Genomic DNA, 10,003 nt, shown 5'->3' with positions numbered 1-10,003 from the left:
AAAAACATATTAAAATGATAAAGGTGGTTTTTTAATGTTAAACAAACATATTTATTTTGATAGTAATTATTTCATATAAATTAAAATTTCATAAATTTCTTTTAAATTTAATTATTATCATCAAATATACACTAAAAACACCAAAGTTACTAAACATGAAAGGCATCTAATATATAATGAGTGATGGCAGGAATTTTCATGATGTTTTGAATTCAAATCTAAATAACAGTGTCCAATTAATTGAATTAGAATTTACATATCAAAATTTAGATAAATATTAAATTTTGAAGTCTTTATCAAAATATTATTACTAACTAATTTTTTTAAATTGACCTCTAATTCAAAAATACATATAAATATAATATAATGTCAGAATATAGTAAACCATATACTATGTAGTTTAGGTAGAGTCCACATCCTAGGTTTTTGTATTTTGTGCAAGAGCCCAGACTAGTTATCTTAAACCTATGATTCTTCTGCTACCAACTCCTAGGAACTCACTAAATAGATCCAAAATAGTCTCACAAGAAATACTAACAATGTTGTGTAGAGGCTTGCATGTTTAAGATGTTCACATGTTGGTATGCATGCTTATGTAGTCAAAAGTAATGATGCGTCAAAAGAGAAAAAGTTACATTATTTGTTATTTTACTCCTAGGAACTCACTACTTCACAAGAAACACTAAAAATACTGTGTAGAGCTCTGCATGTTTAAGATGTTCACATGTGGAGTAGGGTTTGCATGCTTATGTAGTTAAGCTTACCTAATAGTAAGTTAAAAAATTGTAGTTATCTAAAAAGCAATAAATTATAATTAATATATTTTCATTATTCTTATTTGTATTAAAAAAATATAAATAATTGATTTTAAAAGTAAGATTAGTGTCTATTTCATCCCTTAGTGAAGTTAGGACATATGGAATCAAAGAGTTATGATACTTTAGATGTGGGTTAGCAGGGATAGGGAAAGATGATCTTCTTAAGTTGATTTTGTCATTACTCTCTATGTCTTTATCCAAGAAGGAGGTAGACGTGGTCATGCCGGGGTTATATAATAATATAAGGGATTCTTTCGGTTTGAGTTTGTTTGAATCTGAAGGACTCTTGTGAATATTCATATCTAAAATTAAATATTTATCTAAATATGTAGGTCAGCCTCACAAATATCAAAATTTATTGTAAATTTTTTAACAAAGTTTTTAATAATAAAAATTAGAATAATATTATTCTTACACCAAATATTTACACCAAATATTGTTCACCAGATTTAAACAGTGAACAGCGTTTTTATTTTTTTAATAAATAAAAAATAATATTTATATAAAAATATTTTTATTTTTAAAATTATTTTTACAATATAAATATAAAGTTTGTCATTAATCAATTTTATTATTATATTAACTACAAAAATATATTTTATTAACCACATATTTTATTCATAATTTATTAATCAATAAAATACGTAATATTAATTAAATACTCACATTAAAATGTGAAATCCAAAATTTGGTTAAAAACTAATTATTATATTTTATATTTTAATATCAGAATTTGATTAATATTATGTACTTTATTGATTAATAAATACAATAATAAGTAAAATATATGGTTAATCACCTATATTTTTGTGATTAATACAATAATAAAATTATTTAATGACAAACTTTATATTTATGTTATAAAAATAATTATAAAAATAAAAATATTTTTTTATAAATATAATTTTTTTATTTCTTATAAAATTAAAATATTGTTCACCGTATAAATCCACTATCGCACACGGGTCAAAAACGAGTTTAAGACAAAACGTAGTAAAAAAAGGGAAACGACACTCGAATATCGTATATGAAAGACTCTTGGATTATTATTAACCTAATGGAATCGAATTGGGGGGATTTGTAAGACCCCAATTTTGGCCCTAAGATCCCTCATGGCCCATAACATCTCATATCATGGCCTCAAGGATCATTGCATACCCTAGCTTGCCTCTTAGTGGGTGGGTTACCTGTGAGTGTGGTTTTTGATCACCAAGCATGTGTTGCACTTGTATGTCATTGCTTTTCATATGTTTACTAACCAAATGTACAAAAATATTGTCATCTAACCATGTTACTTGCAGATGAAGCCAACTAGGTCAAGCCAATTAAAATCAGCCATGGAGCAATGGATGGTGACCATTCTTGAAGAATTTGGGCCCCATGATCATTCATCAAGAGTTCATATAAGTTGTGATATCATCTTGGATCAAGATCTCATGTGAAAGAGGCTTGGAATTCATCAGAACATGGCTCAGTCAGCTAGAACCCTAGAAAAGTCAACTGTGGTCAACTGTGCATTTAATCAGGAATTGGAAGGTGTGAGATGGTTGGAAAAGTCTCATTCATGTCTATATGAGCCTCATTTGGCATTTCAAAGATCATCAATGAAGAATTTGAAGTCAGACAAAAAGTTTCCCAAAATGGAAATGACTTGTAATTCTCACCTGCCCAAAATGGAAAGTTTTTCTCCCCAAAATTACATCATCATACAAGCTTCAAATCAAATTTTGTCCAACATGAAAGTTGAAGATCTGGATCTCACCATTCCAAAAAGTCCAAGAACTTGAAATTCCCATGTGTGGTTAGCAAGATATGGTCCAATCATTTTCCAAAAATGCCTAAATTCAAAGTGGCATAACTCTCACATGGAATTGCCAAATTGGATGGTTCTTCTTTGAGCAAACCACATTTGATGTGTACTATCTAAATCCATCATCACCTTTTGCCAAAAGCCTTCACATAAAAAGGTCATTTTTCAAGTGTACCAATTAAAAAGCCAAGGGCAAAATGGTCCAAATCTCAAATTACATGGAATTTTCGCATGGGACCAATTCCAATAGCTTCCAAATATGATTTATGATTTGCTTGAAGTGAGAAAACACTGTTACATTGATCCTAACCATCCAAGGGCAAAAAGGCCAAAATGCTTAAGTGAGCTTCATTTGCTAATTATCAAAAATGTGCTAATCATGATTAATTGTTGGATTAAGGGCATATATAAAAGCTTAATTGTAACAGAATTGAAGGATCCATAATCACAATTCAGATCAAATCACAAAAATTCTCAAAATTCTCTCACTTTTTCTCCATTTTCACAAAAACTCTTTTTCATGAATTCATCAAGATTTCACCAATTTCTTTGCTAGTGCTTTGTAGAATCTTCATTTGCAGGTGATTGTGGAGTACTGTTTGAAGAAATTGGAGAGGAAATCGTGCAAGAACACCAACTGTCCAAGCCTTGAACTCCAATGGCAGCTGCAAGATTTCATTGATTCATGCACCCTTGAGCTAAAATTTCTTCACCATACACCTTCTTAAGCAACATACTTCATCTGTTTTCATCATTTGGAGTCAAACTCACGCGGATTTCACATTTGATTCATCAAGAGGTAAATTTTCGAAACCTCCAATTCTTGAAATCAAGGCATGGCTTAGATAGATCTTGCGACGTAGAGCATTTTGATGTTTGAATCATGCAATTTCATTGACTAATCACCAAGATATCATAGATTAAAGTTTGCGTGACAAAACAATTCTTGAGTGGATCTCTTTATATATTAACTTTTGGACCAAACCATTGCCATATCCTTGATCTACGTTGAAAGAGGAAGAGATCCATATATCATTTGTATGATTTGGTTGAGAAACGGCCATAACCAATTCTGGAATGGAAGAAGAGGAAGAACTGTGAAGAACGCGAAATTCTGGAAATATTGAGCGTTTGATCCGTGTTTCTGAGTTTCCAATTCGAAATCTTGTTTACCGCCGGTTTCGTCCAATAGGAAGCCGCCAGCGCTTTTAATGAAGCCGCGCGTTTTGGCCATGGCTGGGGATTATTACAGTTTTGCCATCCGTGTTAAATTAAATCCATTTCACTTTAAATAATTATTTCAATATATTAATAAAACTTCAAAAAATCATAGATTAATCATCCTTAATCCAAATTGAATGAGATTTTTTTTGTTGGATTCCAAATTTCCTCTAGAATTTTTTAGGCATAGTAACTCAAGTTGTGCCTGGTAATTTTTTGGATTTGTATATTGATTGTTGACATGTATGCTATATTTGTATGTTTCACCATTTTAATCACAAAATAATCATACATTATCCAAATTGAATGAAATTTCACATGCTTGTTCTGGACTCATGCCTGGAGATTTTGATGTATGTTTTGTAATTTTTGGATCCCTGGATTGATAGATATGATTTAATCTTTTTGAGTGTGACAATATGTGTCACACTATGCTATGCTATGATCATGATTTAATTTTCTATGCTTACACTAGACCTATGGCTCTAATTTTTTGCATGAGATGACTTGTATATGTCTAGTTTCACCATGAATTTTTGTAGGAATTGTTGACCAATTTCCTATTTGATTGACATTTTTGATTGCTGTTTAGCATTTTTGGATTGTTTCTTGAGTGACAAACTTACATGACTTGTAAAATCCTAATCCCTTACCATATGAATATGAAATTTGGTGGAGTGTTTCTTAACATGTATAGATTCAATTTGGCTTTGGTCCCATTCATTTCTCATTTGTTGTCACTGTTTTACAATTGATTGAAGTTGACACTTGTTTTGTGACCTAGTTTAGGTTGATTTTTGCATGCCATGATTTCCTGATTTAATTTCTCTACTTCCACTTGTCCAAATGCTATGAAATTTGACATGTAGCTCCTTGAATATGTTCTGTTTGAGGTGGATTTTTGTGGAATTTATTGAGCTGTTTTGATATTTGTTTGATGGAAGTCATTCTGTTCACTCATATATGATTCACACTTGTTTACTTTGACCTAAATTGGGCATAAAATGAAATTGGTGTATTGTTTTGATATGGGATCAATTAGACTTTCTTCTTAATTGAATTATATTGGTTTTGATCATGTTTCACTTGCTGTTTTAAGATTTTTCCCTCCTTTGGACCCTAGGCTTGTCCTAGTGGTCTTGTTACTCATGTTTGAGTTTGACTTTGACTTTTCAGGTTAAGAAGCAAAGTGCTTTAAAGGAATTAATGCAAGTTGAACTGTTTCATTTGACTATTGTGAACTAACTTGTCTTGTGTTGTAGGGTGCTTGGTTCACATGAGCTTTGTGCTATGCACATTATTGTTTGATTGTACATTGGTTGTTGATTCTTATGTTGTTGTTTTGTTTATGTTGGGATGCTGATTATATTTGATTGATTTCAGGTACCCTTAGTTGCTCAGTTCTCTTAAGAACTTGCATTGCTTTGCTTGTGTAGCATTTGCATTGAGGTATAGCACCTTCTTCTTCATGTAGTCTGGAAGACCTGGCTTGTTATTTAGCCAGGCAACTGTCTGAAGTCCTCCTTAAGAGGCAATGTTTGTGATTGTTTATGTTTGTCCCCAAGCAGGTAAAGTCCTTTAAATAAGGCAATTGGTGGATATAAGAGATATGTAGCCTATCTCCCACTATTCTGTGAGTCTTCTCCTTGCTCCCATTACATGGTTGTAGCATTGGGATCCAAACCCAAGATCTATCGAGTCTAATTTGTGGAGAGAGTTCCCCCTTTCTGAACTCCCTCACCTTCTGATATTCAATGCTCTCTCTGACCAGAGATAAGAGTGATGAGGCACACCCCTCATATCCTTTCATCTGCTTCACCTTAGCCCCTCAATGGCAAGGTTAAGAGCAACTTTAACCCTATTCCAGTTGGCTTTAATGCCTCACCCTTTTGCTTGAGCCTCATTGAATGGTTATAGTGTGTGCTACTTGAATTTACGTGATTGATTACTTGATTCATTTATACATGATTACTTGATTTGCCATTGTGCATTTCCCATCATTGATTGCCATAGTGCATTCATCATCTTTGTTTGCCATTAGTGCATGATCATTTCATTTGTCCTTGTGACATTGATGTTTTCCCATTGAGGACAATTGTAAGTCCATATTGATTGGCTTTTGTACCTATGACATGGAAGGGATAGAGTGTAAGACCAATTCATTGGTCACTCATATCCTCTTTGCTCTTTGATTGAGCTTGTTGTTGTATGTGAGGATTCATTGTAAGCCCATGTAATTTGGCATTTGTTTTCCTATGATCATTGTGGAGGTTAACCTAAGTCCAGATAGATTGGCAGTTGACTCCCATGTTTTGTTTTTGTTTTGCTTTGTGAGATTAGAGTAAGACCATTTATTGGCATCCGGTATCATTGTTTTATTTTAGGAGATTGGTGTAAATCCATTTATTGGTATCCGGTATCCGCTTTTGTGTGAGATTGGAGTAAGACCATTGAGTGGCATCTGGTATCACCGTGTCTTTTATTTTACTAACTTGCTTTGTCCCTCATTCCAAAGGACACACTTGAATCATCTTCTATATGATTTCAAGAGGTGAACCTCTAGGAAGTTTTACACTCCACCATCCATACCCTTTTTGTTTCAAACCCCCTTTTCACACTATTGACTTTTCAAACTTGTATATACATGTTGTGCAAACATTCTCACTTCTTTTCAAAATTAGAAACTTGGACCTTAAGTCCATGATTTTCCAAACTTCATTTTTGTAAATACTTCATTTCGAATTGACTTTAATCATACTTTGACCATACTTTGTAAATAATCCAAATCAATTAACTTCACCCATTCAAATGATTTTGTGGCTTTGTCCATGTTTGTTAAGTTTTCATACATTAGCTATAGGTTTGATTTACCTTAGTTGGTTGATATTAATCTCACCTATTTATCCTTAGTTGATTGAATTGTAAGTCTTCCTTGCTTATTATAGGGTTAACCCCTCACTAGCAAGTTGAAGCTTTTCTCACATGGTGGACTTGTTGTTTCTTAAGGTTGAGTTTTCTCCCGTGGGTAACGTAAGACCTTAGAGCTTGTGTTTTAAAATTGAATCCACTAACTTTTGGAAGTTTTTAGCCGAACTACGGCGTTTTGATCCTTACCTTTGATGGAAGGTACGTAGGCAACGGGTTCATCCGTTCGAACACAAAAATAATTAACATATACATTCTTTTCTCATCATCCCATTCATGTTTGCACAATATGTCAAAAACAAATAAATATTTTTCTTATACAACAAGTGTGAAAAAGGTTCCCTAGGAGTACCTAGGACGTGATGGGTGCCTAACACCTTCCCATTGCGTAATTTACCCCTTACCCGATCTCTGATCTTTTCATTGGTTTTCTACGTGTAAAACTTCTTAGGCTTTTGTTCGCTTTTTAGCCAATCCTTTGGATAAATAAAAATGCGGTGGCGACTCTATTTACTTGTATACTTTGCTTATGATTTAATCAATAGATCATATAGCGACGAATACACCGCTACAGAAAAGTGGCGACTCTGCTAGGGATATATGACATTTCCTTGGTGGTATTGCCTACTTTTCACCATTGTTGTGTGATATATTATTATTTGTTATTTGACATATTTTTGTACAATTTGGGATAACTGTATTGAGTGTAATGTTTGAATTGTTTGATATACAATTGCTGTTTGCTTTGGTGATCTCTGTGAGATGAGTTCTATACCCGAACTCGAGTGCACTCTAGGATAGGAGAATGGCATAGTCTTGTCGATTGGTGTGGAGTATTCCTTAGCCAGTTGACTTGCGAGTCCATTCACTTGGTGGAGGTCATGTTGGATTAATAATGTCACACAAGTTATTTGTGGTTAGGCATTATTCTTTCAATCATGTGCCTTAGAAGCCAAGGACCTTAGTGTACCAAACCCATCTTGGCCTATTTTTAGGACGTAGTGCGGAGGTCGTTCAGATGTCAGTTCTGATGCGATTGTTACGCGATACTACACTCATAAGAGTCTCTCTTGAGAATATTTTTGGAATACGAGTATTCGTTCCTCCGATAATGTCTGAGAGATGGGACGATGATTATGGGAACCTCTGGTAGAACATGTCTGGCAGGTTTAAACCCTAGTACACTCCCTTTGGGTGGTTCTTAACCAAAACTCCATGCTCGTGACTCTCAACAAACCCGTGATTCATGGTTGAGTCGTTCAGACATCGTTAATATCGATGGAACTTGGGCGTTGATAAGGTGTAAACCATAATCCGCCAAAATGGATGATTGATATTAAGGATGTCAGAGCCGGTTCATATACCGTTAATATCAATGGAACTTGGGTGTTGATAAGGTGAAAACCTAAATCCACCAAAATGGATGATTGATATTAGGGATACATTGAGCTTTCCCATGACCTTTGTTTGGTGTGCTTTTCTTGATCCTTGAGTGTGATTGTTGCATTCATACATTCATGCATTCATCTGCATTTCATGTCATCAGAAAAAGAGAAAATTTTCAAGGAACTTAAAAGGGTTTATTTGCAAAATTTTCAGACATGGAAAGACCGAAAAGGCATACGAAGAAGTACAGTTTCCGACAGCCTGATGTAAAAGAGTTAAGGAATCTGACATCCTATGTACTAGATCCCTTGGGTTTCAAAGCTCGTTATGGGAAGCTTCTGCCTCTGCTCACTACTCAGGTCGATGAGGGCTTGATGAGTAGTCTAGCTCAGTTCTATGATCCGCTGTATCATTGCTTCTCCTTTCCAGACTTCCAATTATTGCCTACCTTGGAAGAGTATTCTCACCTCATTGGGATTCCTATTCTGGATCAAGTGCCGTTCAGTGGCCTAGAGAGTATCCCATCTGCTCGAGAGATTGCTAATCTGTTGCATATAGATGAAGATCTGATTAGCGCTAATCTGACTACCAAAGGCGGAATTCAGGGTTTTCCTTCCGAGTTCCTTATCGCTCAAGCTACTTTCTATGGGAAAGCTAGGAGTGAGGATGCCTTTGAGGCTTTGTTTGTATTACTCATCTATGGATTAGTGCTGTTTCCCAACTTCGACAAGTTTGTGGACATGAATGCTATTAGGATCTTCTCAGTTCTTAATCCAGTTCCGACTTTGTTGGGCGATGCATATGTCTCTTTGCACTCCAGGAATGCGAAGGGTGGTGGAGTTATTGTCTGCTGTCTACCTCTACTGTACAAGTGGTTTATTTCGCACTTGCCGCAGACTGTTGCCTTCAAGGAGAACAAGGGATGTCTACGGTGGTCTCAGAGACTCATGTCTCTCACTAATGATGATATCTCTTGGTATGATCGCGTGTATGATACCGTCCAGATCATTGATTATTGTGGTGAATTCCCGAATGTGCCTCTTCTTGGTACATGTGGTGGGATAAGCTACAACCCCATTCTCGCACGTCGTCAGCTTGGGTTCCCCCTAAAGGATAAACCCAATAACATTCTGTTAGAAGGTGTGTTCTTTCTGGAGGGTAAAGATCCCCAAGGCCTGAAAGCCAGATTTGTCCGTGCTTGGCGCAGTATTCGCAAGAAGAGTAGGAATGAGCTAGGTCCGAAGAATTGCATTGCTTTGGAACCTTATACCACTTGGGTCAGACAGAGAGCTGCCACTTACTTAATGTCGTACGATCATCCGAGACCTACACCTTTGGATGTGGCTGGGCCTTCAACCCTCCCTATCCAACGTGTAGAGGAGTTGAGAGAGGAAGATCTTTCGCGTGCTTGGATCCGCGAAAGAGAAGAATTATTGCAGCAGCTTAAGGAGAAAGTCGCTCTGATTGAGTTCCTCGAGCATCGAGTGATCGATGATCCGAACGACACATGGACTTCTCTGCTTGCTGAGTCTTCTAAATTCTGGAAGAGGAGGTATGACCAGCTTGCTAAGGAGAAAGCGGACATGGAAGCAGCCTATGAGAGAGAGATTAAGAAGCTGTGTACTTCTCGTCTTCCAGCATCCCGAGCTAATAGGGGTCCATAGGATGTTGTTTTCCTTTTCTCTTTGTAATAATCGAAAAATGTTGTACTTCTTTGTCCAATATATTAAATGAGATACTTTCCATGTGAAATTCAAAATGCTTAAATACTCAAAAATTGCAAATAATACCCTAAGGGTTCCTTGAAAATAAACAAAGCATATGCACAAGCATTTCATGCATC

Source organism: Lathyrus oleraceus, chromosome 5 (assembly GCF_024323335.1).
Source record: "Lathyrus oleraceus cultivar Zhongwan6 chromosome 5, CAAS_Psat_ZW6_1.0, whole genome shotgun sequence".
Taxonomy (NCBI): Eukaryota; Viridiplantae; Streptophyta; class Magnoliopsida; order Fabales; family Fabaceae; genus Lathyrus; species Lathyrus oleraceus.
This window is presented reverse-complemented; position numbering follows the sequence as displayed.